This window comes from Rana temporaria, chromosome 5 (genome assembly GCF_905171775.1).
Source record: "Rana temporaria chromosome 5, aRanTem1.1, whole genome shotgun sequence".
In the NCBI taxonomy this organism is placed as follows: Eukaryota; Metazoa; Chordata; class Amphibia; order Anura; family Ranidae; genus Rana; species Rana temporaria.
Window position 1 is genome coordinate 68,224,300 of NC_053493.1, and position 26,448 is coordinate 68,250,747.

Genomic DNA, 26,448 nt, shown 5'->3' on the forward strand with positions numbered 1-26,448 from the left:
AGACACCTAGAAACAGGAGGCTCCACCAGCCCCGACCTCTCCGGTGACGTCACCGGTCTGACACCAGGACACAGCAAAACTTCTATGAAAGGATAAAATGGGCGGGGCAAGGGGCTCATGGACGGGAGACGGAGGGCGGGCGCGAAAATTGAAACGGTGTCAGTTTACTAAAGCGAGACACAGCAGATAAGTCGAGCGGAGCCCTGACACACAAGCTCCTCCCCCTGAATCATCTGTTGCTAGGAGGGCAGACACAGCACAGAGAGGTTCCCTGCCGCAGCCAGACACCGCCCACTCAGCGCCGCCGGACTTCCCCGTGACGTCGGCGGCGGTTCCCTGCGTCAGGCGCACTGCGCTCCAGCCCTCTGCGTTCCCGACCCCCCTGAATACGGCCAATAGGTGGAGACAGCGGAGGCGGGACTTCCGGCGGGCACAGGAAGTGAGACTGTCTCGTTTTTTTTCCATCCTCCACCTCTTCACTGGATAGAGAAATTGTGTTACCCGCGGGTGTTCGGCAGCCTGACCCGCTCTGTCCCCGGACACCCGAGCACTGAGGTACCGTACACTGGGCACTCCCCGACTCGGACCCGCCGGTACACCGCGCTGTGTGCTGTCTAATAACTGAGCGGCCCGTCACACGGATCGTCCCTCCCCCTCCTCTCCCGCCCTCCCCGCCTGACAGCCGCCACCAGTCCGCTCAGCCCGGGAGAGAGACACCGAGAGGGGAGGCCGGAGAGTAAGAACAGGCCCGGAACTGGAGCCCAGCACGGGCAGGTAAGAGGCCCAACACCACACTGACTACTGACTGTCCCCTATTGCCAGACAACGCTACCTCACACTACTCTACCCACTGCCCCCCCTCCTCCTGTGCTCTGCCCCTCCTCCCTCCCCTGTGCTCTGCCCCCCTCTATTGTACCCACTGCACCCCTGTATTCTCTGTACTGCACCACTGCCCCCCGTGCTCTACCCACTGCCCCCCCTCCTGTGCTCTGCCCCTCCTCCCTCCCCTGTGCTCTGCCCCCCTCTATTGTACCCACTGCACCCCTGTATTCTCTGTACTGCACCACTGCCCCCCGTGCTCTACCCACTGCCCCCCCCTCCTGTGCTCTGCCCCTCCTCCCTCCCCTGTGCTCTGCCCCCCTCTATTGTACCCACTGCACCCCTGTATTCTCTGTACTGCACCACTGCCCCCCGTGCTCTACCCACTGCCCCCCCCTCCTGTGCTCTGCCCCTCCTCCCTCCCCTGTGCTCTGCCCCCCTCTATTGTACCCACTGCACCCCTGTATTCTCTGTACTGCACCACTGCCCCCCGTGCTCTACCCACTGCCCCCCCTCCTGTGCTCTGCCCCTCCTCCCTCCCCTGTGCTCTGCCCCCCTCTATTGTACCCACTGCACCCCTGTATTCTCTGTACTGCACCACTGCCCCCCGTGCTCTACCCACTGCCCCCCCCTCCTGTGCTCTGCCCCTCCTCCCTCCCCTGTGCTCTGCCCCCCTCTATTGTACCCACTGCACCCCTGTATTCTCTGTACTGCACCACTGCCCCCTGTGCTCTACCCACTGCACCCCCTGTATTGTACCCCCATGCCCACCTCTCTTCTCTGTCATATACCCACTCCATCCCTCTACTGTACCTACTGCACCCCTCTATTCTCTTTATATTTACAGTGCTTCATACCCCCTGTATTATACCTTTCATCACCTACTGCACCCCTCTATTCTCTGTACTATACCTACAGTACCATTCTTTTTACCTGTATTATACCCCTCATCTCCTACCCTGTTTCCCCAAAAATAAGACCTACCCTGAAAATAAGACCTAGCATTATTTTCCAGGAGGGCTGCAATATAAGCCCTACCCCAAAAATAAGCCCTAGTTAAAAATGCTTGTAAAATCCTATAATCCACTCTATTATAGTAGTATATAATGTACAATGTGTGTGTTTCTGTAATATAATTGCGGGGGAAGAGAGCTCCGGCGGGTAACAGAAGCACAGAGGGGCTCTATAACAAAGGTATTTGGCACAATTATATTACAGAAACGCACACATTGTACATTATATAATACTGTAATAGAGTGGATTATAGAATTTTACAAGCATTTTAACTCAGTTCACACTGGGGATTCCTGACAGGCAGGGAGAGAGAGGGGGAGAGAAGACATCACATTACATAGTAAGACCTACCCCGAAAATAAGCCCTACTGTGTCTTTTGTTGGCATAATTAATATAAGACCCGGGCTTATTTTCGGAGAAACACGGTACAGCACCCTCCTGCTCCTTGTATTATACCTACAGCACCCCTGTATTCTGTGTATCTTGCCCTCATCACTCCCATACTGTTTACTATACCCACAACACCCCCCGTATACTCTGTATTATACCTTTTTTATCCCCCTCACCAGCCCCCCTATATTACATGTATTTTATCCTCATCACCTACAGCACCCCTCATCTCCTGTATTATGCCTCCAGTACCCACATACTCCCTGTATTTTGCAGCCCCTCACATTTCCTGTATTACGCCGCACATGTCATAACTCGCATCAGCCCCCTAATTTCTCTCTTAAGCAAGCGATAGATGTAGTTTTCTTTCATGCAACCATGGATTGCAGGAAGGAAAAAAAATCGCTTGATTTCTCCATCAACACAGTCAAAGCTGATGGCTCGAATCCCCCCCCCCTCCCAATTGTATTCTGCCAGCGGTGAACCTTCCCTGCCAACAGAACACAATGATTATTGGTGGCAGTGATCGCATGCAAGAAAATCGAAAGGCAGGTTGTACTGAAAGTCAGTTGATGGATTGACTTGCCCAACCAGCTTGCCCATAGTTTGATTGAATCTTGCCAGTTCATAGTGAATTGGCTGAGATTCGATCCATCTATGGCCAGCTTTATACTCCACATGTTTAGAGCCCACATCAGCGCAATCTTTTTCTTATGTTTTACTCACAACAAACCCAGCTTTTGTTGTTCTCCTTATCCTCGCCATCCTCCTGTCTGATAATTCTCGTTCCATCAGCTACAAACTATTGTCCCTTACCATTGCTTTCTTAGCTTATCCCACTTGTATCGATACCTGCATTCCCCCTTACCATCTACCTTTATCCTCCACGCTATTACCATCTTGTTTCCCATATCATTCATATCAGCCCCTTATTTCCTGTATTATCTTCCTCATTACCACCATCTTCCCCATTTTAGCTTTCAGATCATCCACATCTCATATATTCCAAACACTTTTTATTTATAATTTTGTCTTGTTCACTTATCTCCGTACTTAGCCTTTCAGCACCTGGTTTCTTGGCTTCTAGTTTTCTCGTAGACACGCGTACCACCCTGTTTATTGGGTCAGCTTTGATCTTGTTCATTGTATTAATCATTCTGTATAAGACCTACATTGACTTCTGATGGTGTCACTTGTGAATATAGTTTACATGAGCTGCACTCTGCTTAGCTTTTTTTTGTTCACCATCGATACCATCAGCACCCTTAGGTGTTATTGATATTGTTCTCCTCCCCTATTCACACCACTTGCCATTTATCTTTTAATTGTGTGTTCTACCATTCGACACATCTGCACCATTACTGTATGTCACTAACAGATCATCAACGTACTGGGTATTATAGACAGCCTTTAGAATTCTGTCTGTGCTTGATTCATGCACCTAGCAGTCTTGTACTAGGTGGGCAGAGCCTGATGGGGAACTGAGAGACTAGTTTGCCATCAAGTCCACTTTACTTTTGATTGGCAGTGAGTGGTTCCATAGCCACTGTTCAGTCCAGTAGCGGTTTCAAATCTGCCCAATGCTATTCGCTGTCAGTCAAAAGTAAAGTGGACCTGATGCGGAACTGTTTTTTCAGTTCTTTTTCAGGCTCTTCCTTCCCAGTGATGTCACTTGCATCCACCATTTACATTTTAGCTTTTGGCTGTAAATCTCCCGGCAGGCAGCTGAATGGGGCCAGAGAGACGGTACTGTGTGGGAAGCTGTCACATACCCTGCTACCCAGCACAGGTGATGCCTGCTCGACACTGGTGCAAATGTTCGCCTGAATTAAACACAGGTAGTTCTTTAGGGAACAACTGCCAAAAAAAATTGCGGTTAGGACTGTTTTGTATCCCCTTGACTCCACTTCCTAAATTTACTGGATTTTGTCCTAAAGCAGGGCCACATTAGAGGGCTCTGCGGGCCACATGTGGCCCCGGGGCCCTCTAATGTGGCCTGCGACCTCCTGCTCTGGGATGGAATAGAATAAAATGCTGTTATTAAAGGTCAGTTTATTACTAAAATCACAGTGTGTATATATGGGCATATCTGTTCTGCAATGGTTAGTAGTGGGTTGCTTTCAAACGAATCCGCAGATGCAGAGCAGCGCACCTGCGGGTTACCTGCACCGAGCCTTACACATCTGTTATTACCTGCAGGTTTGGTGAGATTTCTAAAAGTGCACCAAACCTGCAGAATATAATAGAAGTCTATTGCAAAGTGCAGAAAAGCCAAAGGTACACTGCGTTGCACCCGCTGTGCGGGTAAACCACAGCGCATCAGTGTGAAAGCAGCCCAACCCAATTGGACCCTCTTTTCACCTCTAAGGAGTGGCAGATGTAAACCGACTTGTGTCCTACCTCCAATCTGATCCGGCTGTGTCCGTGTCTGCTCTGCATATATTGAGCGGACATGGACCTGCCATCCGCCCGCTCCGCAGATTGTGGCCCGCGACCAGTTACTAAGTCACTTAAGTGGCCCTCGCACTTCAAAAGGTTGGGCACCCCTGTCCTAAAGCAACCTATTTTTTAGGGCCCAAACACTAAGACCCATGATAAATGCTTAAGGGTCCTCACTAAGGCTGTCGAGGTCCGATAAGTTGGATGTTGCCGGCTAGCGAGGGTGCATGCTGGGGAAAGGTCTGTCCAGACCCAAAGCTTACTGCAAAAATAGGAGGAGATAGCCTGACCACCTCCAAAGTGGTCAGAAGGTAAAAGCAGCCTCAGCTCGATTTATCCATACCAAGAGTCCTACATGTTTCACCCGCCCTCGGGGCTTAATCATGAAATCGATCTTCCGATGAGTTAGTAGAGTCCGCCAACCGGACAAGCCCGTGCGAAAGGAACCTTAGGCTGGCCATACATATTCAACTTTCTTGTACAATTCTTTTAGATTTACTAAAAACCATATAATGAGATCAAAACTAAAAAGCACTTTCATTTGTATTCAATTAGGCAGGCCCTTGCACTACATAGCAAGGTAAATCTGAAGAAAATTATACCAAAAAATTGTATAATGTATGGCCAGCCTTAGGTGGCTAAATTGAGATTAATCAGGTTAATGTTCAGGTGTGTGTACTTTTTTTTGTTTTTTTTTGTTTTTTTACCTTCTGGATCATTTTGGATGGTCTGCTAGTTCCACTGACCTTGTAGTTATTCTGATTTTCTTATTCATCCGTATCGGAGCTTCTCCCCGATTATCTGGTGCACAGCACCACTGTTGCTAATACCATTCATCCTGTTTTTATGTATTCTTTTCTTTCTTTTTTTCACCGTATGCGCTATCTTTATCGTTAATAACGTTTATAATTTCCACCACTTTAGTAATAGATATTCTTTCCCAACACATTTTAGAGCAACCTTTTGGCAGTACAGTGTATGGTAATGAGTGTTGGTGCAGTGTGGTGCCCACCCCAGTGCATCTGCATCTACCCACTTGCCTTGCTCTGTGCTGCCAAAAAGCTGCATGCCCTTTTTTTGCTGCGTTATTTGGACCATTAAAATGATTGTGCTCCCTACCGCAATGCAGCGCAACAGAGTGAACGGGACTTCATCCCTGCTGCACACCGGTGCAATTTGTCATGTCGCATTACAGGTGGCTCTCCATTTTCGATAATGGAACTGTTTAGATCACCGCGACTCATGTTACAGCAACTTTGAAAAACAGTCCTGCGCTACCTTTTTCCGATTTATCATTGTGACTTGCGTTGACTTCTGTTCAATGAAATCTCAAGCCGCAGTGAAATTGGAGGTACAAAAATTGCACCAATCTGCGGCTTTGAAATTGCACTATAGTGCAATCTAAAAACAGCACTGGTGTGAACTAGGACTTGCTGTGTTTACCCCCCCCCCCCCCTCGTAAATGCCATTAACGTGTTCTATTTATGCTACAGTATCTGTTATGCTAAATTTCCTTACAAATGCACTTTAAATGGACCAATCGGTTGGTATATTTTTCACATTCAGTTTATTAGTGCTGATTAACAAATTACAGGTATTGCCTTTTGCAGAGAATGCTTTCATCGGTTTTTCTTTTAAAAAGGCCAGTGCCATCTTTGTTCAGAGTTTACCCATGGGGGGGAAAGCATCTGCTTCCTAGACTGAGATTCTTCCTCAGATGGGATAATCGTGTATATTCTGGTGTCTGTGCAGTTCTTGGCTGTTTTAACAAATGTCTGACACGGCTCAGCCCTCTTCTGCAGACTCGCCCTTTGACCTGCTACAAAGTTGCAGTGGGACAACTGGGGAGAGGAGGCAGAATGTTTCCTGCAGACTCATGACGCCATAGTGGCCTAGGCAAGCACTTAATGGGAGTCTGAGCCTAGGTTCACACTGCTGCGAATTCAAAATCGCTGTAAAATGCGCGATTTTGCCGCGATTGGATTTTGCCGCGATTTCGGCCGCAATTTAATGTAAATCGCGGCCCGAAATCGCAAAAAGTAGTACAGGAACTACTTTTTGAAATCGCAGATGCGGCGTCGCACTGATTAGGACAGTGCCATTGCCGACAATTGCCGCCGATTTGAGATGCGATTTGACATGTCAAATCGCATCTCAAATCGTTCCAAATCGTACCCAGTGTGAACCAGGGCTGAACCCTGAATGATGAAACATACAACTTTTCTGAGAAATGATACAGTTGCTCTTTTGTGACGTGTTGGGAATCTATTCATGCTAACTTGTTACATTACTAAATAGTTGCGTTTAATGGGGACTTGTACTGAGAGTAAATGGGCTGCCACTGTTAAAGGGTCACTAAAGGAATTTTTTTTTTGTTTGCTTAAATTACTGTTTACAGGGTATAGAGACATAATAGTTAACTGATTCCTTTTAAAAATGATTAAAAATAGATAAAAAACAGTCATATAATGTACCTACAGTTAAGTTTAGTTTTTTCGGTTTCCTGGTTCTCTGATGTACAGAGCCAGAGAGCCAATAGAGGGCAGTGAAGGTTTTGCAAAACAAAACTGGATTGGTGCTGAGGGGTTTTAGACACACCTCCTTGATTAGTGACCACAGTGAGAAATCTCCCAGTACTGTGGTGATCAGGAAACAGACAACCAGGAAGTGTCCAGAACAGAGAGGAATTACAGCAACATCAAAGCAAAAACGAACAATGAGGACATGAAACCAGGACTGCAGTAAGGTAAAGGGGGGGAAAAAAGCTAAAAAAAAAAAAATCCTTTAGTGACCCTTTAAACTTGTGTTTTGAAAATGCTAGCTGCCTGAATATGACTCGGTTAACTGGCATTTTGAAAAGTCTGCAAAGAAAACAATACTTACCTGTCCTGCTACCAATCCTCACTGTCCATGAGCTTTCTAATGAATGTGCCACATACATGTGTGTTGTATATCTGGTCCCTCTGCATCTATACTGTGTCCTGTAATAATGAAGGGCTCAGCTAAGGAAACTACAGAGCACAGCAGGGGGTACAGTCATCTTAGCCTCTGGAAGTGACAGATACAGAAGATTTTTCAGCAACTTTATCTCTTCAATACAATGAATTTCACCAGCTTGAGCAGTGGACAGGAAAGTATTTTCTTTGCAGGAAGAAGGTTTTTTTTTTTTTTTTTAGATCTCTTCTATAATACTGTACTGTATGCGTGTCTGTTCTGGCTTTCAGGTCAGTGATTTGAAATTTCCAAGCCAGGGAAAGCCAGACAACTAGCATTTTCAGAAGGGCTTTATTCCTTAATGACCGCCTCAATGAGACTGGCAATTACAGCAATCCTATGTTAACATTCATCACCCCTGTTTCCTGAAACATATTCTCAATGCAATTTTTCTTTCTCTATCAACTTTATTCCTCTGAGCATGATCAAATTATTCTCAGATTTTCCTACATGGCTTTACTTTTTACAAACTTCTTTACTTGTTAGTAAACCACATCATAAAAAAAACTATCAAATGCTGTATTACGTGCTGTTCATATTTGTTCCCATCACATCCGAGCAGCCTGTGCGACAATAGTCAAACATGGGTGTATACACAGTGGTAAATGACAGCCAGCTCCCTCCCTCCTCATATCCATTATACAGCTAAACACACGGGAGGCGGGATATTACACGTAGATTAATGGATGCTTCACCTCCCTTATTATTCTGTAAGTGTAGGTTCACATTGCTACGGGTTAGAAATTGTGCGAGTTCAGCTGAACTTGCACGATTTCCACTCGGCAATGCAGTCTGACTTAAGCGACGATTTGACAGACATCTGTCCGGGGTTCCGGCACAGATTTCTATACAAATCGCCCCTATAATTAGCCAAAAGTAGTAAAGGAACTACTTTTGAGAATTGGTGCTGTGCTGCACCGATTCGCAAGAGCCAATGTGAACCTAGGCTAAGACACAGGGTGGAGGGGTGTGACACAGCCTGTGACTGGCAGAAATCTGCCCACACCATGTTATGGCAAAAAAATAAAGATCTGATTTCAAATATATATTTGTATGACAATTTAACCACTTGCTGACGTGCTATAGCCGCATGACGGCTACAGCGAGGCCAACTAGTTCTAGGACACGGTCATATGATAGCGTCCCGTGATCACGTACTGCCGATTACAGATTGAGGTAAAGGGCCAATCAGCGGCTCTTTACCACATGATCTGTTGTGTCCAATCACAGTTGTAAAAAGAAGGCAGTTATCGGCACTGCTTTCCTCATGCTGACAGCGTGAAAAGAGAGCCAATAACCGGCTTCTCTAAGACCCCTTTCACACCGGGTCGTTTTGCAGGTGCTAAAAATAGCGCCTGCAAACTGAACAGATACAGCTGCTGCTGTGTGTCCAGTGCGCTAGCAGGACGGTAAAAAAAAGTCCTGCTAGCTGCATCTTTGGAGCGGTGAACGAGCGTTATATATAGCGCTTGTGCCCATTGAAGTCAGTGGGACACCGCGGCTTTACCACCGGCAAAGCGCCTCTGCAGAGGCCATTTGCGGTGTTTTTGAACCCTTTCTCGGCCGCTAGCGGGAGTAAAACCGCCCTGCTAGCAGCCGAATAGCGCAGCCAAATTGGCTAAAAATAGCGGCGCCGATGCCGCCCCAGTGTAAAAGTGGCCTAAAAGGGACAGTGTCCTGATTTATCGTTGCCATCCCAACAGAACCCATCTGTGCAGCCTCATCAGTGCAGGAGGAAAAATTACTTGTTTGCAAAATTATATAACAAACTATGAAAGGTTTTTATTTACTTATTTATTTTTGGGTACTTGTTTTTCAAAAAAATCAAAAACCCAGTGGTGATTAAATTCTACCAAAAGAAAGCTTTGTGTGAAAAATGTTGGTTTGGGTACAGTGTTGCATGACCACGCTCAATTTTAAAGTGCGACAGCGCTGAACGCTGAAAATTCGCCTGGGCAGGAAGGGGATAAATGTATTCAGTCAGTGGGCAGGAAGGGGATAAAAGTACTCGGTGGGCAGGAAGGGGATAAAAGTACTCGGTGGGCAGGAAGGGGATAAAAGTACTCGGTGGGCAGGAAGGGGATAAAAGTACTCGGTGGGCAGGAAGGGGATAAAAGTACTCGGTGGGCAGGAAGGGGATAAAAGTACTCGGTGGGCAGGAAGGGGATAAAAGTACTCGGTGGGCAGGAAGGGGATAAAAGTACTCGGTGGGCAGGAAGGGGATAAAAGTACTCGGTGGGCAGGAAGGGGATAAAAGTACTCGGTGGGCAGGAAGGGGATAAAAGTACTCGGTGGGCAGGAAGGGGATAAAAGTACTCGGTGGGCAGGAAGGGGATAAAAGTACTCGGTAGGCATGTTGTTTAAACGGTTTGATATATCGTATATACTCGAGTCTAAGCCGAGGCACCTAATTCTACCACAAAAAAATGGGAAAACTTATTGACTCGACTATAAGCCTAGGGTGTTCATCTGCATGCCTCACTGTGTCCATGACTAGACTTAAGTTTAACATGGGAGTGTATATAGAAGGGGTGCCTGGCTTTGAAACATCGTTGCTCCCCGGCCGTAGGTCCCCCAGACAGCAAACTTTGCACACTTTTATAGAGGAGAACTGGGGCTCGATGTGTGCCAAGTTTTGGGTCCAGGAGACCTACGGCTGGGTGGTACCGGCCCGAGTCCCCAAAATCCAGGAGATTAGGCACAAAGGGGTGACTCGAGTATAAGCCGAGGGGGGCATTTTCAGCACAAAAAATGTGAGAATCAACTCTGTTTATACTCGAGTATATACGCTAATTTTTAACTCTATATCCCAAAGGCTGATTTTTTATTTTTTTTTAACATGTGAAAAGCAGCAGAGGATTAGAAGCTCCTCCTGCTTATGTTTTCCTGCAGGGAAAGAGCTGGGTCATGTGACGGCTGTATATCGATTAGGGAAAAGGTACTTAAATATGTTTGTTTAATTAAAATATTTACAGTGCCATCATCCGCATACAGAAAGAGACGTGCTAATGTAAATTTAAACAGTTGTTTCATACTGCTTAGTTGCCTGGTTTCTGTAACATAAAATCTTTTTCGCAAATGCTGTGTGTCTGAAATAAGTCATCTTCCAATTGTCACTTATCACCTGTACCGTACACCTGGCTGTAGTGTCTCTTTCCTAAGTTTTTGCTCAGGTGACAGTGATATAACAGCTAGTGTTCACATCTCGGATGTATTCATTTTAGTGCTAAATATTTTGCTGCCTGTAAACCCACTTTTCCCCAAAAAATAAAATAAACACACCACCTGCAAGACAAAGGCATGTAATACTTTCCTCAGATTGAAGCCCCCGCAGCTGTCCTTGTACATCACTTGGGCGGCCGACATCTCTCCCAGGGGTTACTTCCAGGTATCTCGGCTCCGGTCATTATTGTAAACATCTCCTAAACCGGTTTAAATTTACGGGACCGTCTTGCTTATGTTTTTGCTTCTGCACCCAAACACAGAGGGATGGGGCTCGTTAAAAAAAATAAAAATAAAAGTGACGGGTACTCTTTATGGAGAGATCTGGGTCCATAAGACCCCAAATCCCTCCTTTGCACTTAAAGTGGAAGTCCATGCAAAAACTGAAGTCCCTGCATCTATAGTGACCAATATTCTAAGACTAACCTTATAGCCCAGTAAAGATAAAATGAGTACTGGTATACATACCCTCTTCTGCAGGTGGTCTGACCTGATCTCCGAAGCTCTGCTGAGTACACGTCTGACAAAGGCTGAGAAATAGGAAGTGACTTCGCCCTCAGAGCTTCTACTGCTGGAGGTCGGATCGCCTGTAGAAAAGGTATGTATTCTGATTGTTTTCTATACAGGGCTAGATAGTTTATAATGTTGGTGGGACGTCGCCCCACCTGCTGCTTGTAATCACAGCCGAGTGACCGATTGGCTGCATCGGTTATTATTACTAGAGAGCCAAACGTCGGCTCAAAAAACAAAACAAAAAAAAAACGGTACCGGGGTGATGCCTGCAGCTGCAGACATCACCCTGGTACAACCCCTTGACGCCAAAGGCCACATATTTGCATTTTGTCAGAGTAGCGGTAGGTTGCTACGTGTAAAAATAGCGCCTAAATACTGCCTGGAAAAACTCCTGCGTTTCAGTCTTGGTATGAAAGCCCGAGGGCTTTCACACTAAGGCGATGCGCTGGCGGGACCGCTCCAAAAGTCCTGCCAGCAGCATCTTTGGAGCGGTGAGAGGAGCGGTGTGTTTACCGCTCTTTCACGGCTCCTTCCCATTGAAAGCAATGGGAAACCGCGGTAATACCGCTGGCAATGCGCCTTTACCGAGGTATTGACCCTTTTTTTGTTGTTAGGGGGGGGTTAATACCGCACCGCTAGCGGCCGAATACTGCGGCAACTCAGACGGTATAGCGCCGCAAAAAATGGCGGCGCTATACCGCCACCGCGCATCCCGCCCCAGTGTGAAGGGGGCCTTACAAACATATCACCCTGCTGCCAGACCTTCATCTATCACCTCAGACAATCTCTTCGTGTTTTAGCTAAAGACAGTTGTATAACCTTCCCTTTACCTAGAAGTTGGGAGCTGGGGTCTCATCAACCTGTTTTGTTGTAGATTCATTAAAAAAAATGTGTGTTCTGTGTACTGGGAGTTCTACTTGTGTTGCCTTTTTGTAGCGTTAGTTTTGCCTAAATACTGTAACCTTAAGGCCACTTTCACACGTGCGGACAGTATGTCTGTATTTCAGCCATTCGTTTTCGGATGAAATACGGACATTTTGTATCCCTATGGGATAGCGGATGTCAACAGATGAACATCCACTGACACCCAATCTCATTGGTCCCCACTATGGTCAGATTCTGCAGATGGAGAAAAATCGTATTTTTCCGTCCGTCATCGGATCGGGTGATCACGGACAGACGGTCTGTGTTCATCTGATTTTTCCCCCCATAGAGGAGAGCGGAGATCTGACAGTGTACAGGGACCGCCCTGACTGTCATCTGCCGACTCAGCGGAAATCAACTGAGTGATCCGCGCTGAGCAAGCGGATGAGAAAGGTACGGATCCTCACGAGATCGTACGTGGGAAAGGGGCCTTACCTATAACTAAATCTAAGTATTTTGCAGGATATTCTTCAGTGTGCATTATCTTTTTAAAACCTGCTTAAAATGTATCTATTTGTGGTGTGTTTGCTGTGTTTATAGCTTTCCATTTTAGGGACACATGAGGTATTTTCCTATAGATAATAGTGCTGATGCCTCGAAACAGTCGAGGATTGCTTTTGGAAAGCAGGATTATCATTGTATTTCTTCTGTTCTCTGACCCTACTTTATACAATCAGTTTGGTTCACACCCAGTGATTTCTTTTATTAGTTTGCTTTGTGTGTGATGTTTGTATGTGTTTAGGAGGGAGGTGGATAACTATGTAGATTGTTGTGAAGTATAGTTGCTGTGCGCCTTCTCCATGCTAGTCTTTGCCACATCGACCTTACATATGTTCTATTTTCTTTTTGGCAGTTGCCATTTTTAAATGAAATGACCAAACAATCAAGAATGGGCAGTTCTACATAATTCTTTATTTTTATTTTTTTCTAAAAGATTTTTAAACTGAAAAATAAAAATGTTGAGTATTACACCTTACAAGTCCTTAGTAATTATGTTATTATTTTTAACCCAGTGATCCTGCAAGTAGCACACTTGTATCCGAGGTTGAAAATGCTATACTGTGTCTCTGGGCTGCTTCTCTGATTAGGACTGCAGATGTCTCCCCTTTCTCCATCTCCATAATATAAGGTGGAGGTGTTTTGTAGTCCTGGGAAATTTTGATTGTTTTGGATTTTCAGTTCAGTGCACAAATTACTTGGACATCAGATTTCTGGCAGAATCAACAGGTCGTTTCTGTACTTGAAAAATATGTACTTGCCTGTAAAAAGTAATGAATGGCAGCCTTCACATCTAAGGGCTAAAAAGCTGCAATAAATTATTTCCCTAATCCTCTTCCAGGACATGAGTGGCTCCATCCATCTACACAGGAAACACAAGGTTCACAGTGAGAGAAAAAGGCACCCGTAGCCAGCATGCCTTGATTATTTGTCTTTCCTTGGCCTTGTAGGGGGCATCATACAAATAGTTTCTTGCTTTTCTTTTTTGCCTTTGTGTTAGTAGGCAGTGACTTCACCTGTACAAAGCTGATTTTACTAAGGACAGTGGACTGAAAGCTTTGGAGAGGGGGGGAAGGGAACTATTGCAACATGGTTGTTTTTGTTTTTTTTGTTTGTCTCATGAGGTTTTCACTGGCCTAGTGGGAAGGGCTATTATCCCCTCTGCTGCCTGCTAACCTCTTTGACACCCCCAGTCCCCTGCCCTTTTGAGAGGGGGGGGGGATGAAATATATGAAAGCATCCAAAATGATATGCCTGTGAGTTAAGGCCATAGTAGAAAAGTTCATTACTGAAATTTCTGGTTATTACTGATGCTCATTTATGTGCAACTGTTTTGACTCCTGTTCCTAAAAAAAAAAAAAAAAAAAAAAAAAAACACCCTGCGCATATTCTCCGTTCTGCCCTTAGGCTGGTCATACACTGAGCAAATTTTGTCCGGTTCCTGATGAATTGGCTGAAATTCGCTTTGTGTGACCCTGTTACTGGGTGGAAAATTGTCAGCTAAACAGATCAGTGCACTGTAATGGTATTTTGGGAGCTGATGCCTGTTATAAAACAATGGCCGGCTCTGCAGGTTCTTCCATCTGCATTGTATAACTTGGATAAAGGATTCTGTTTTTTTTTTTTTGCAGGCTGAAGTGTATAACCAACTAGGGCTGCAACTAACGATTATTTTCATAATCGATTATTTGGCCGATTGTTTCGATTAATCGGATAATAGCCCTAAAAAAAATAAAAAATAAAAATAATTGCATTTAAAAAAAAAAATTGGGCCAATTTGTTGTTGGGCAAATTACAAAACACAAATCGTGGCAAAAACACATTACATGCTTTTCTGCAGCTTCTCCATTGAAGTAAATTGAGCCATTGCCCTTTCCAAATATGCAGCAGCTGGAAAAAAAAAAAAAATCATGGATGTGAACGTGTCCCATAGGAAAACATGTAAATGAACTGTAGTGTGTTTCTGCAAAAAGCACCAAAAAACACAGAGGTGTGAACCCGGCCTGAGATGTTTAGTAACATAATGGGGGTTAAAAAACGAAAATAAGTACAAAAAGAGAAAATAATCGCTACTGTAAGGGGTTCATTTCTTTTACTGTGGGACAGTGAAAGTAATATTTACAGTAGCGATTTGCTTTTTTTGTACTATAAAAAGCTAATTTTCGTTTTTATTTTTTTGGTTTTTTTAACCCCATTATGTTACTGGCTGATCGATTATGAAAATTGTAATCGATTAATTTCATAATCGATTCGTTGTTTCGTGCCCTATAACCAACTTTAGTGCCCTCCACTACTGGCTGCTGATCTTGTGATTTCAATGAGACCGTATGTTGTTCATCCCATTCATGGTCATGGAAACTCCCCCCACCTAGGGTTGCATTGGTTCTCGGCCTGGGATCAAAGTGCATTGCTGTGTCGGGACCATTCCTTTTTAGTACCAATTCAATATAGAATGCCCCTCATCAATTATGTACAGAACAAAGCCAGGTAAGGATTTGCTATAAAGTTGTGTGAAGTATTTAGTTGACCTGTAAAGGATTTAAAAAAAAAAAAAAAATCCCTTTTTTTTTTTTTTTTTTTTTTTTTTTGTAGACACTTTTAACCTTAAAGGGGTTGTAAAGGTTCGTTTTTTACTTTCTAAATAGGTTACTTTATGCTAGTGCATTGTTGGTTCACTTACCTTTTCCTTCAATTTCCCTTCTAAATGTTTTTTTCTTTGTCTGAATTTCTCACTTTCTTGTTCCTCCTCAGTAAGGTGTTCTAAATGACACCGCTCAGATGATGTTGAAAAGCTTGCTGGAGAGAAACAGGAAGTGAGAAATTCAAGCAAAGAAAAAAAAGCAGAATCGGGTGTTTTGTTTAAAATCAATGCAGTACTTACCGTTTTAGAGATGGGCGTTCCTATTTGATTGACAGCCTTCCGACGGTCGCATGCAGCGCGCCACGAGTTGCTGAACGTCGGTGCGGCTCTATATGGCGCCTGCGCACCGACGTTCGGCTACTTTCGGAAACTAGTGACGCGCTGTATGCGCCGGTCGGAAGGCTGTCAATCGAATAGGAACGCCCAGTCCCGCAGCCCATACCCGGAAGCCACTGAGAACATCTATCTCTAAAACAGTAAGTACTGCATTGATTTTAAACTAAACACCCGATTCTGCTTCCCGTAATTAGGCCCAATCTAATGTTAAAAATAGATTTTTTGGGTGAACCTCCACTTTAAGGACCGAGGCTCTTTCTGAGATTTGTTTACACGTTAAAAACAATTTTTGCTAGAAAATTACTTTGAACCCCCAAACATTATACATACTTTAACATTAACATTAACTTTTTTTTCTAACACCCTTGAGAATAAAGTGGCAGTCATTGCAGTACTTTATCTCACACAGTACAGGCATACCCCGCTTTAAGTACACTCACTTTACATACACTTGCGAGTAAGGACATACCCGTGAGTGTATGTAAAGTGCCTTACAAGTACTGTACAGACATTTTGCAGCCGCAGTAGAAGGAGCTGAAGCTCCGAGTGCATGGCCCGCCCTGTCCTGGGGTGCCCCTGACACCCCCACTACAGCCCCTGGGACCTCAACTACAGCTTCTGACACCCCCACTACAGCCCCTGAGACCTTAACTACAGTCCCTGACCCCCCACTACACCCTAGAAGTGAAAAAGGTATTGTTTCACTTTAAGTACATTTTCGTTTTACATACATGCTCTGGTCCCATTGTGTACTTAAAAGTGGGGTATGCCTGTATTAAACTAAAAAATAACATAATTACAACGGTAAAGTTAGACCATTTTTTTTTAATATATATTGTGAAAGATATTACGCTGAGTAAATTGATACCCTACATGTCATGCTTCAAAATTACGCCCATTTTTACCCTTTAAAAATCTCCACATTTAAAACAATTCTACAGGTTGCATGTTTTGAGTTGCAGAGGAGATCTAGGGCTAGAATTATTGCTTTCACTCTACTAGTCGCGGCGATACCTCATGTGTGGTTTGAACACCATTTTCATATGTGGGTGCTGCTCCTGTATGTGTTCGCTTCTGCAAGCAAGCTCAGTGGGACGGGGCACGTTTTAAATATCTTTTTTTCTCTTATTTATTTTACTCTTTTTTTATTACAAGGAATGTAATCATCCCCTGTAATAATAAAAAGCATGACAGGTGCTCTTAAATATGAGATCTGGGGTCAAAAAGACCTCAGATATCATATTTAGACTTGAATGCAATAAAAAAAAGGCCCTTTAAGAGCTATGGGCGGAAGTGTGTTTTAACGTCGCTTTCGCCCTGCTATGGTATGGAGATGGGGGCCATCTTCCCTTCACTTGTCTTCATACCCAGCAACAGGAAGGACCTGATGGGCACGGGGAAGGGGTGGCCCTCTCCCACTGCCGAAAACGGGGAACTTGCGGCAAATCCCCTGCTGAGCCCACCATTATCGTAAACTGGACCGCCGCCTGAAGACGAGGATACCTGGGTTATGGCAGCTAGCTGCTGCCATAACTGATATCCCTCTGCCCCCCTCTGCATGCAATTCTGCCCCCCTCTGCATGCCATTCTTAAAGAAGTACAGCCAAAGCTCATTTGGCTGTACTTCTGTGAATCACAAAAGTGCAGTTCGTTCTGCACTCCTGTAGCGCTTTCAGCAGACAGAGGGCTACAGCCCTCTGACGTAATTGAGCCAGTCCAGACTTAGGCAAGATCCTGACAGTGAAGTCAGAATCCATTCACATGCCTGGACTGGCACCCGGCTCAGCCTCTCAGCAAGCTGCCAAGAGCCTGAGCCAGCCGCTCCTGCCCCCTCCATAGCATCCACCTAGGTAAGTATGATTGTGAAAAACAAAAAACCCATACATCTTTTAATTTGCATAGTGAGGATTTGGTACATTAGCAGTTCATGAACATATGTTGCTAAGGATGCCTATAATACAGTGGTAGGCAACCTCGGCCCTCCAGCTGTTTTGAAACTGCAAGACGCAGACAATCACAGGCATGATGAGATTTGTAGTTTCACCACATCTGGAGGGCTGAGGTTGCCTACCCCTGCTGTAATTTGACCTTGCGCTTTATTAAGACTTCAGAACAGGACAGTGAGCCAGTAACAAGAATGTATGTAGACAATGTAGAAAATGGGTACCAATGCAATGGCTATGGATTTTTTCTTATTGGAGTTTAAAGCGGAACTAAAGTCTGACTTATTTCTGCTTCAGCAATCCATCGCCCACGAGGTCCCGTACCGGCTTCTTTTCTCTGGGCGCTGGTCTTTGGCCATTTTGATTGGCTGGGGATGGATGATGTCATTCCTGTGCATGTGCAAGAGTGCATTCATCCCAGCGCACGCATGCCCAGCCCGGTCAGTATACATTTCACAGAAGATAGAGGCAGCAAGGAGGTTTATGTTGTTGCAGCAGATACATTGCGTGTCTCTTCTGCAATAAAGAGACTGCCTGCTCGCTTTTTTTTCTTTGCACTTTTAAAGTGGTGGTTCACCTCAGACATGACATGAAGAAAAACACTTCCTTTTTATACTGTGTACTAGGGCTGCAACTAACTTTTATTTTCATAATCTATTAGTTGGCAGATTTATCGTTTTGATTAATTGGGTAATGACCTTAAAAAGTGTGGCGTATAACTTGGTTAATATGTAAAGTGCAATAATTTTTTTTCTTAAATATCTATCTGCGGTGGTAAATATAAATAACCAACTATATGGTTAGGGGCAAAATCTCTAATCCACTCTAATGGCACGTGTACACTTTTTTTTTATTTTTTTTTATTTTAATGTCATTAAAAACGATCGTGTGTAGGCTCCAGAGCATTTAAAATGGTCATTAAAAATGTAGAACATGCTCTAAATTTTCGGGTCGTTTTTCACGTTGTCGTTTTTAACGGCTTAAAAAAATTGTCGTGTGTAGGCTTTAACGACGTGAAAAAAAAACGTGCATGCTCAGAAGCAGGTTATGAGACGGGAGCGCTTGTTCTGGTAAAACTAGCGTTCGTAATGGAGATGGCACATTCCTCACACTGTAACAGACTGAAAAGCACGAATCGTCTCTCACCAAACTTTTACGGACACAAAATCGGCAAAAGCAGCCCCAAGGTTGGCGCCATTCAAATGGAACTTCCCCTTTTATAGTACCGTTGTATGTCACCGCACTTTGCTCGAGCATTTTTTTTTTCACGATCGTGTGTATGCAAGGCCGGCTTAACAATAATCAGGTTGAAAAAAAACCTTTTTTTTTTGTAGACCATTAAAAATGGTCGTGTGTACGCGGCATAAGAATTAAAGACAGAGGCCTACTTTGAGAGGTTGACTCTGGTAAATATCATCAGACTCGAAGATCAAATGTCATTTTAAGAACGTTCATTTGATGTTTCTAATCGGTGGTGGGGTCAAATCGACGTTCATTTTCAACCATAGTGACAGGCAGGCCCGGACTGGGACAAAAAATAGGCCCGGCATTTTAGACTGAGCAGCCCAGGGGGCGGCGGTTAATAAAGGGATGTGGGGTTTCAGCAACTTGCACCTCTGGACCTCTTTACATTACACAGCACCCCCACAATTTGTTACACAGACCTCCCTACAGTACAGACGTGACATGCGGCCCGCCGGGCATATGCCCTATGGCCAGCCCGGGCCTGGTGACAGGCGAAAATTCGAAGGAGCAGAATAGAAAACTTCTTGGTGAAAGACAGTGAATGCAGTTTTCGTTCAGAAATTACATTCATTTTAAAACTGAATGCTAAAAGCAACGACATTCTTTCATTCACTGAATGTACAAAGATTTTTCCGTATGAATATTCTCGTCCAAAAATGGCCAGCATAAAGCTTGGTTCACACCTATACAGTTTGCTTTTGATCCATTTCTGCAGTGCTTTTTGTTGTGCACACGCCATTATGCTGCGATTTGCATTTTTACAGTCGCCTTTTTTATTTTTTGCCCAAGTAGTTGGGCAGGTTAAAAGATGCAAATTGCTGCAAAAACGCACAGCATGCCGTTGTGCAGCTTCTCCATTGAAGCCTATTAAAGTGTTAGTAAAGGAAAACATTTTTTTCATTTAAAATAACAAACATGTCATACTTGCCTCCACTGTGCAGTTCGTTTTGCACAGAGTGGCCCCGATCCACGTCCTCTGGGGTCCCTCGGCGGCTGTCTCTGGTCCTCCCCGCAAGTACTGACCACAGTCATGTGAGAGAGCTCGCATGGTGGTGAGTAATTGCGGGCGCGCTCCCGTGATACAGCGAGCGGCCATAGCTGCTCACTGTATCACTCGGCCCCGCCGCGTCACGATGTGATTCACAGCAGCGCCAGCCAATGGCTGCGCTGCTCTCAATCCATCTGCTCTAGCCATATATACACTGAAGTTTTTTTTCAACTTAATGATGGTGGTGTTCCTTTCCTGCTATCAGAGGTTTATTTCACCTGAAGACTTCGGGTCCCTTCCCCCGGCTCCTTGAGCTAAAGAAAAATAATTTCTTTGTTTAAAAAACGATCGAAATGGCAGCAGATACACAGCTACAACTTATGTAGGAGGATCTGTTTTGTTTGTGTATACCTAATGCTATTCACTTGCACGTGAGGATTTGCAACCACTTTTTAACTATGGTGGAAATCATTTTGCCTCGTATGGACGTTATCACAATTATTTCAGTTGTGCATTTAATTGTTTGCTTGGAGTTCAGATGTAATTTGTCCACTTTGCTTGGCAATTTCACAACAGGAATTAAGTGATTAATTTTCATTGTAAGCTAAGCTTAGATTGGCGATATCATTTTGATTGGTTGCTGTGGTTTGCAAAAAATGTTAGGTTGGTAATTTTGCCTAAAATACAGAGCTCATGGCTGTTTAATTTTTAGCTTTTCAACTGTGTTTGGGGAAAAAAAAAAAATGTACTTGACTTGTACATAATACGTATAATTTGTCTGTGTAGGTGGATATATGTTTGTAGTAGAACACAATGGTTGTGCTTACTGCTCCTCCTTTCAATGCAGGACTTTTCTGCTGAACCACTGAAACTATTCACTCTGTGTGGCTTTTTCTTCCCCCCCCCCTTTTTTTTTTTATACATTGTTTTTTTTTTCAGCAGTTGTTCAAGTCCAACTCTGGGTTCTGTGTGTGTGTGTGTGTGTGTGTGTGTGTGTGTGTGTGTGTGTGTGTGTGTGTCAGAAAAGGGGAAATCACACCTTCAGTAAAGCTTTAAAGTAAACCTGTCATTGGAGATAAATGAAGGGTACTTTTGTTAACCGCCTCTTGAAAATATTCGTTGCCAGTGTTGGCCTGCAACACGTATGCCGATTTTTAAGAAAGTTTTTATCTCAAAGTCAGGGCTCGACAAAATCCGGGTGTCTGGTCGGAATTGCGACCTGGTGCCCGGGGAAGCTTAGGCCTGTAGAAGGCCGCAAAGCCGTGGCCTCAATTACCGGCCTGTGCGGCGGGGAGGTGGAGGCGCACGGAGACACCGGATACCCCATCCTGTGTCTCTGTGCGCCCCCACCGCCTGGTAATTGAAGTCGTGGCCTTCTGCAGGCCTAAGCTTCCTTCTGTGATCTGGTGCCATCTTGTAGTGGCCGTTGACATGACAAGTAAACCAGCAATTCTAATGGAGCTTCCCCAGTGTTTTCACTGCCATCTCCTTCCCTCTAATTGGAGCCCCCAAACATTATATATGTTTTTTTATTCTAACACCCTAGAGAATAAAATGGCGGTCGTTGCAATCCTTTCTGTCACACCGTATTTGCGCAACGGGTCTTGCAAGCGCATTTTTTTTTTTTTATAGGAAAAAAGATACACTTTTTTTAAATTAAAATATAAGACAACAGGAAAGTTAGCCCAATTTGTTTTTATTTTGTGAAAGATAATGTTACGCCGAGTTAATTGATACCCAACTTTTACCCTTTAAAATCTCCATAGGCGACGTTTAAAAAAATTCTACAGGTTGCATGTGTTGAGTTACAGAGGAGGTCTAGGTCTAGAATTATTGCTCTCGCTCTACCAATCGCGGCGATACCTCACATGTGGTGTTTGAATAATGTTTACATATACGGGCACTACTCACGTATGCGTTCGCTTCTGCACGCGAGCTCGGCGGGACAGAGTGCGTTTTCTGGCTTCTAACATTTTTAGCTGGCTCCTAGATTCCAAGAAAATTTGTCAAACCCTGCCTTAAGTGCTTACTTGTTCTGTGTCATTAATTCAAGGTGTGGAAACGATCAAACTATTCAGTAGAGCCTTAAAGCATCTGTCTACTGTACTGTTTCTTTAGCTAACCCATAGTGCTTTGGGAAACCTTTGTCATGCAAGGCATTGTGTATATGTGCATTTAATGTATATACAGAATTAGTCTAGCTCTAGCTTTGTTAGTGCTTTAAATAGTTTGGGTCAGGCTGACCCACACAAACTATTAGATTTAGGTTTAATAGTGCAGTTTTTATTTACTAGTAATTGCTATGACCGAATGTCAGCTGGAGTTTGACGGAATGGAAATTTTGGTACCAATAATTCTGGATGCATTTGGCTGAAACCTGAAAGTGAGAGTTTGTGTATCTATATCTTGTTTATATTTTGTATTCATCTTTTTAATTTAATATCATGAATTTATATGAATTCATTGTCGCCCATTATCGGCACCTTCTAATGTGTTCTTTTTAAATTCTATGTACAGTATGTCTTCACGCTGTAACTATAATCAACAAACCTTTTACTTTTTAATAAAATTATTGGGGAACCAACATGTGAAAAACGTATCGATGTATTTTAACTACAATGTGTTCACTTTATTTTCTCTCCCTACTTAAGAGATTTGACTGGTCCTTGTTGACTTCCTTAGTTGATTGTTCCCTGTAGGATTACAACACTTATAACATTGCTTTGCTGAAAAATCTTCAAATAGTAAAAGTACAGGACGTCATTGCCGTCATATGGCTGTACAATGATTTCAGATCATCATTGGTTGCAGCGGATTACTGCACTTGGCAAACTGCTTTTGTATTACTAAGCTGTTCTCTGTTATGAATTTCCAAATCTGAGTTCATCTGTGATTCTGTAAGATTCCAGTTGTCATACTCCCTTGTGGCTAAACTACAATTTAGAGACTAGCGATGGACTCTGGTGTGTTCGGATCAAACCCGCCAGTAAGCAGACACTGTACACCGCAATCTTGGGTAGTGTGTTTGTGCGCAGAAATGCCTCCCTTTGATTGGTGGTGTAAGGTGACTGCTTCCTGGCGGGTTCGATCCGAACATGCCTGAGCCTGTCAAAGGTTTTGCTGAATACCAGGCAACCATACAGGCAAAGCTCTGACATGTCTGCAGGTATTGTAACTTTCTGCTAATGCCTGGCGCTGAATCTCCTTTCTACTCTGTGGCCTCTGTAATAGGGCTCCTGGGCTGGCATCGGACAACTGTTGTGTCTATAATAGGAGGCGAGACTTTGTATTAAAGAGGCCGCCGAGTAAACAGGAGATTCTCCTGTATGTAATCTGTTTGGGCTCATCCCACCCCCAGTCCCCTCTGAGGCTGCAGATGGCTATCATGCCACTGGTGAGGCTGAATTCATGGCACTGGTGACCCTTATTTTGCTTCACAGTTCTCTTTTTTTTATTTTTTTTTCCTGAAACGTTCCTCTTAAAGTGAAGGTGCTTGTTATACGCCAATAAATACGGCATATCCAAATAACACGCCCAAGCTCATCCTTGGACTCTTTACCACCCACAGTGGACAGTTCATTAGTTCATTTGCATTTAATTTTAATGGTTCAAAGTAGGGTTGTCCCGATACCACTTTTTTAGGACCGAGTCCAAGTACCGATACTTTTTATTTTTTTTTCATGTACTCGCCGATATCGATTACCGATACTTTTTTTTAAATGCGGCCAAGTGTCCCCCAAATGCAGCCATGTGTCCCCAAAGAGAAAGCCAAGTTTAGAGGGGGTAGATTACCAAGCACTGTGCTGTTTAACTTGCGTTAAGGGACCAGGATCTGATCTATATAATTATTTTTTTTGGGTTAACAAACACTTAAATAATGCTGTTTGTTCGACAAGGTTCTCTAACAAACCTCTGAGGGCTTCACAGAACAGCTTTATTTATACCAAGTTTAAAATTACTCACAGGTGGACAATTTCTGAAGACAGTTAGTTCCACTCGATTTTAGTTGGGGGTGTAAAGGGGGCTGAATACAAATGCACGCCACACTTATCACATATTTTATATTTTAAAACGATTTATCATTTCCTTCAACTTATCAATCATGTGCCACTTTGTTTGTCTATCACATAAAATCGCAATTAAAATACTTTTACGTTTTTGGTTTTAACATTACAAAATGTGGAGGTAAAGGTTCGTGTTTTTTCACCTTAATGGATCCTATGCTTTAAGGTGAAAAAACGACTCGCTGTCATGGCCCGCCCCCACCCCCCGTTTCACGTACCTGAGCCCGTTCACCTGCTGTGCGCGTCCTCTTCTCTATTGAGTCTGGCCAATGATTGGATAGATTGATAGCAGTGCAGCCATTGGCTCCCGCTGCTGTCAATCGCATCCAATGACGCAGCCGCCGAGGGGGTGGGACCGAGTCCTACACTCTGCGTCTATGGACGCAGAGTGTATGACAAGGGAGCGCGCCTGCCAACTAACCCCCTCGGGAAAGAGCTTCTCAGAGGGGGGTTAGTTTTAGTGGGGAGGAGCCGAGACAGCCGCCGTGGGACACCAGAACTGTAGGATCGGGGCCACTTTGTGCAAAACTAATCACACTGTGGAGGTGAGCATAACATGTTTGTTTAAAAAAAAAAAAAACGAACCCATACAACCTTTTTAAGGTTTGCTCTTCAGTTTTGGGTAGTTGTACTGTTCACTTAGCATAACCTGGCAAACAGAGAAAGCTAATCCATTATTGTGTGTGTGTGTGTATGTGTGTATATATATATATTACACATTATGTTGGGTAATTACTATTTGCTCCCTACTATAAGAGCAATGATGTCTTGCTCACCTCTAGCTGATTTGTTCACCAAATACTTATTTACTATACTTTTGCATACATTATGCCATATGATCAGATTAAGAAATGACCCATGGAATTTCCCTTATTTAACAAGTAATTTTTTCCTATCGCGCATTGTTGGCTGTGTCAGCTTCTTCAGATCTGCACTGCGTCTGCTGCATCCTCTATTTGCTGCTGCCAGCAAGTAACAACTTCAAGTTCTGTCTTCTACTTAATGCTTTTACAACCTAACTTTGTAATATTTATTTTGACTGAAGTGAATGCACGCAGCCAATTAAAGCACATCTATATCTGATACTGCCCCCCTTTAGGAAAGGGTTAGAACCTTTGTCAGGTTTTTGCTGCTGCCTTTGCCTCTACTTGACCTACCCTATTTGTACTAATGATTGTCATTGGGAGAGTAAGGGATAGGAAGTCCAATCTACGCTTGTCTTTGGAACAAGAGAAAAGTGAAAATTGTAGCTGATGCCTTTTGCGGGTGCTTTTTCCCCCCCTGCTTTCTATTTGCCTCTCAAACAGCTACACTTTCAGCGATTCAACTATTTACTGCTTGTCAAGTTTTTATATTAAATTATCTATGTACACAGCGCCTACGCAATACATTGCAGCATGCTCCCGATAGTCTGGCAGGTTATTCATTGAACACAACAAGGGGTGGATGCATACAGAATAGGCCGCATGATGGGCAGTGCTTTTCTCAAAGGGTGGATGTATGGTTATTCATTGCACACAGGTGGCGGATGTGTAGTTTGAGAGAACCATCCCCCAAAAAACATTTATCAATAATACATCCGCCCCTTTGCGAAAAACACTGCCCATCATGCGGCCTCTTCCCCTTGTGTTGAATGCATAACCATACATCCGCCCATTTGAGAAAAGCGTTCGCCCCTTGTTGTATTCCGTCCCTTGTTGTATTTAATAAATAACCCGCCCGGAGCATCGGGAACGAGCGGCTTGTTGATTGCGCATGCGCCGTGTACAGGTGATGAACACCTGTTCATCCTCCTGAGATTTTCGGCGGCATTACAAGTTTGTCTGCCACGGTGGAAGGCAGGTGGAATCTTATCTGATATTGTCAATATCAGATAAGATTCCACCTCCACATGCCCAGCAAATGCAATACTGTCTGTACAATATCAGATAATAAGATTCCACCTCCACATGCCCAGCCTCCAGCCCTAGACTAGGCCGCTACCCCCCTCCCCCCCCCAGTCCCAGACACTTCCAAACACATGCCGGTCCCCTTACTGCTGCTCTTACTGCTGTCTGTGTCGTTTTGTCTCTCTCTCTCTTCGCACTGGGGCCACAGTCGGTGCTGATGAGCTCAGCCCAGTTTTTTGATCCGGAGCGGAGCCTCCGTGGGGGAGATTTGGCGGCTGAGCTGAGAGCTCTCGTCGTGACAGGCGGGCGGGAGACTCCAGGCACGTGCATGCGCCAGGACCGCGAGCACAGACAGGCCAGCTTTGTGGCCAGTCACATGACGTGCCGTGACCGAATCACAGGCCAACTCAGGCCTGTGGCCACATGACCCCCCCCGCCCCCCCGCGGTAGATGTAATTGCGGTAACGCCGCCCAAGTAATGGGAACGGCGTTACTGCGAGAGTAAGAGTACCCTTACCCTCAAAAGGT

At 44.3% G+C, this 26,448-nt stretch overlaps 1 protein-coding gene across 1 annotated transcript in view; it reads left to right on the top strand.

Annotated features, from left to right (window-relative positions):
- The first annotated feature begins 361 nt into the window (after positions 1-361).
- The window catches only part of LARP4B (La ribonucleoprotein 4B), a 128,988-nt gene continuing 102,901 nt past the window's right edge, over positions 362-26,448 (top strand). The window contains exon 1 of the mRNA XM_040352675.1: positions 362-774. The gene's annotated coding sequence lies outside the window, so the exon portion shown is untranslated. The remainder of the gene's footprint in view (positions 775-26,448) is intronic.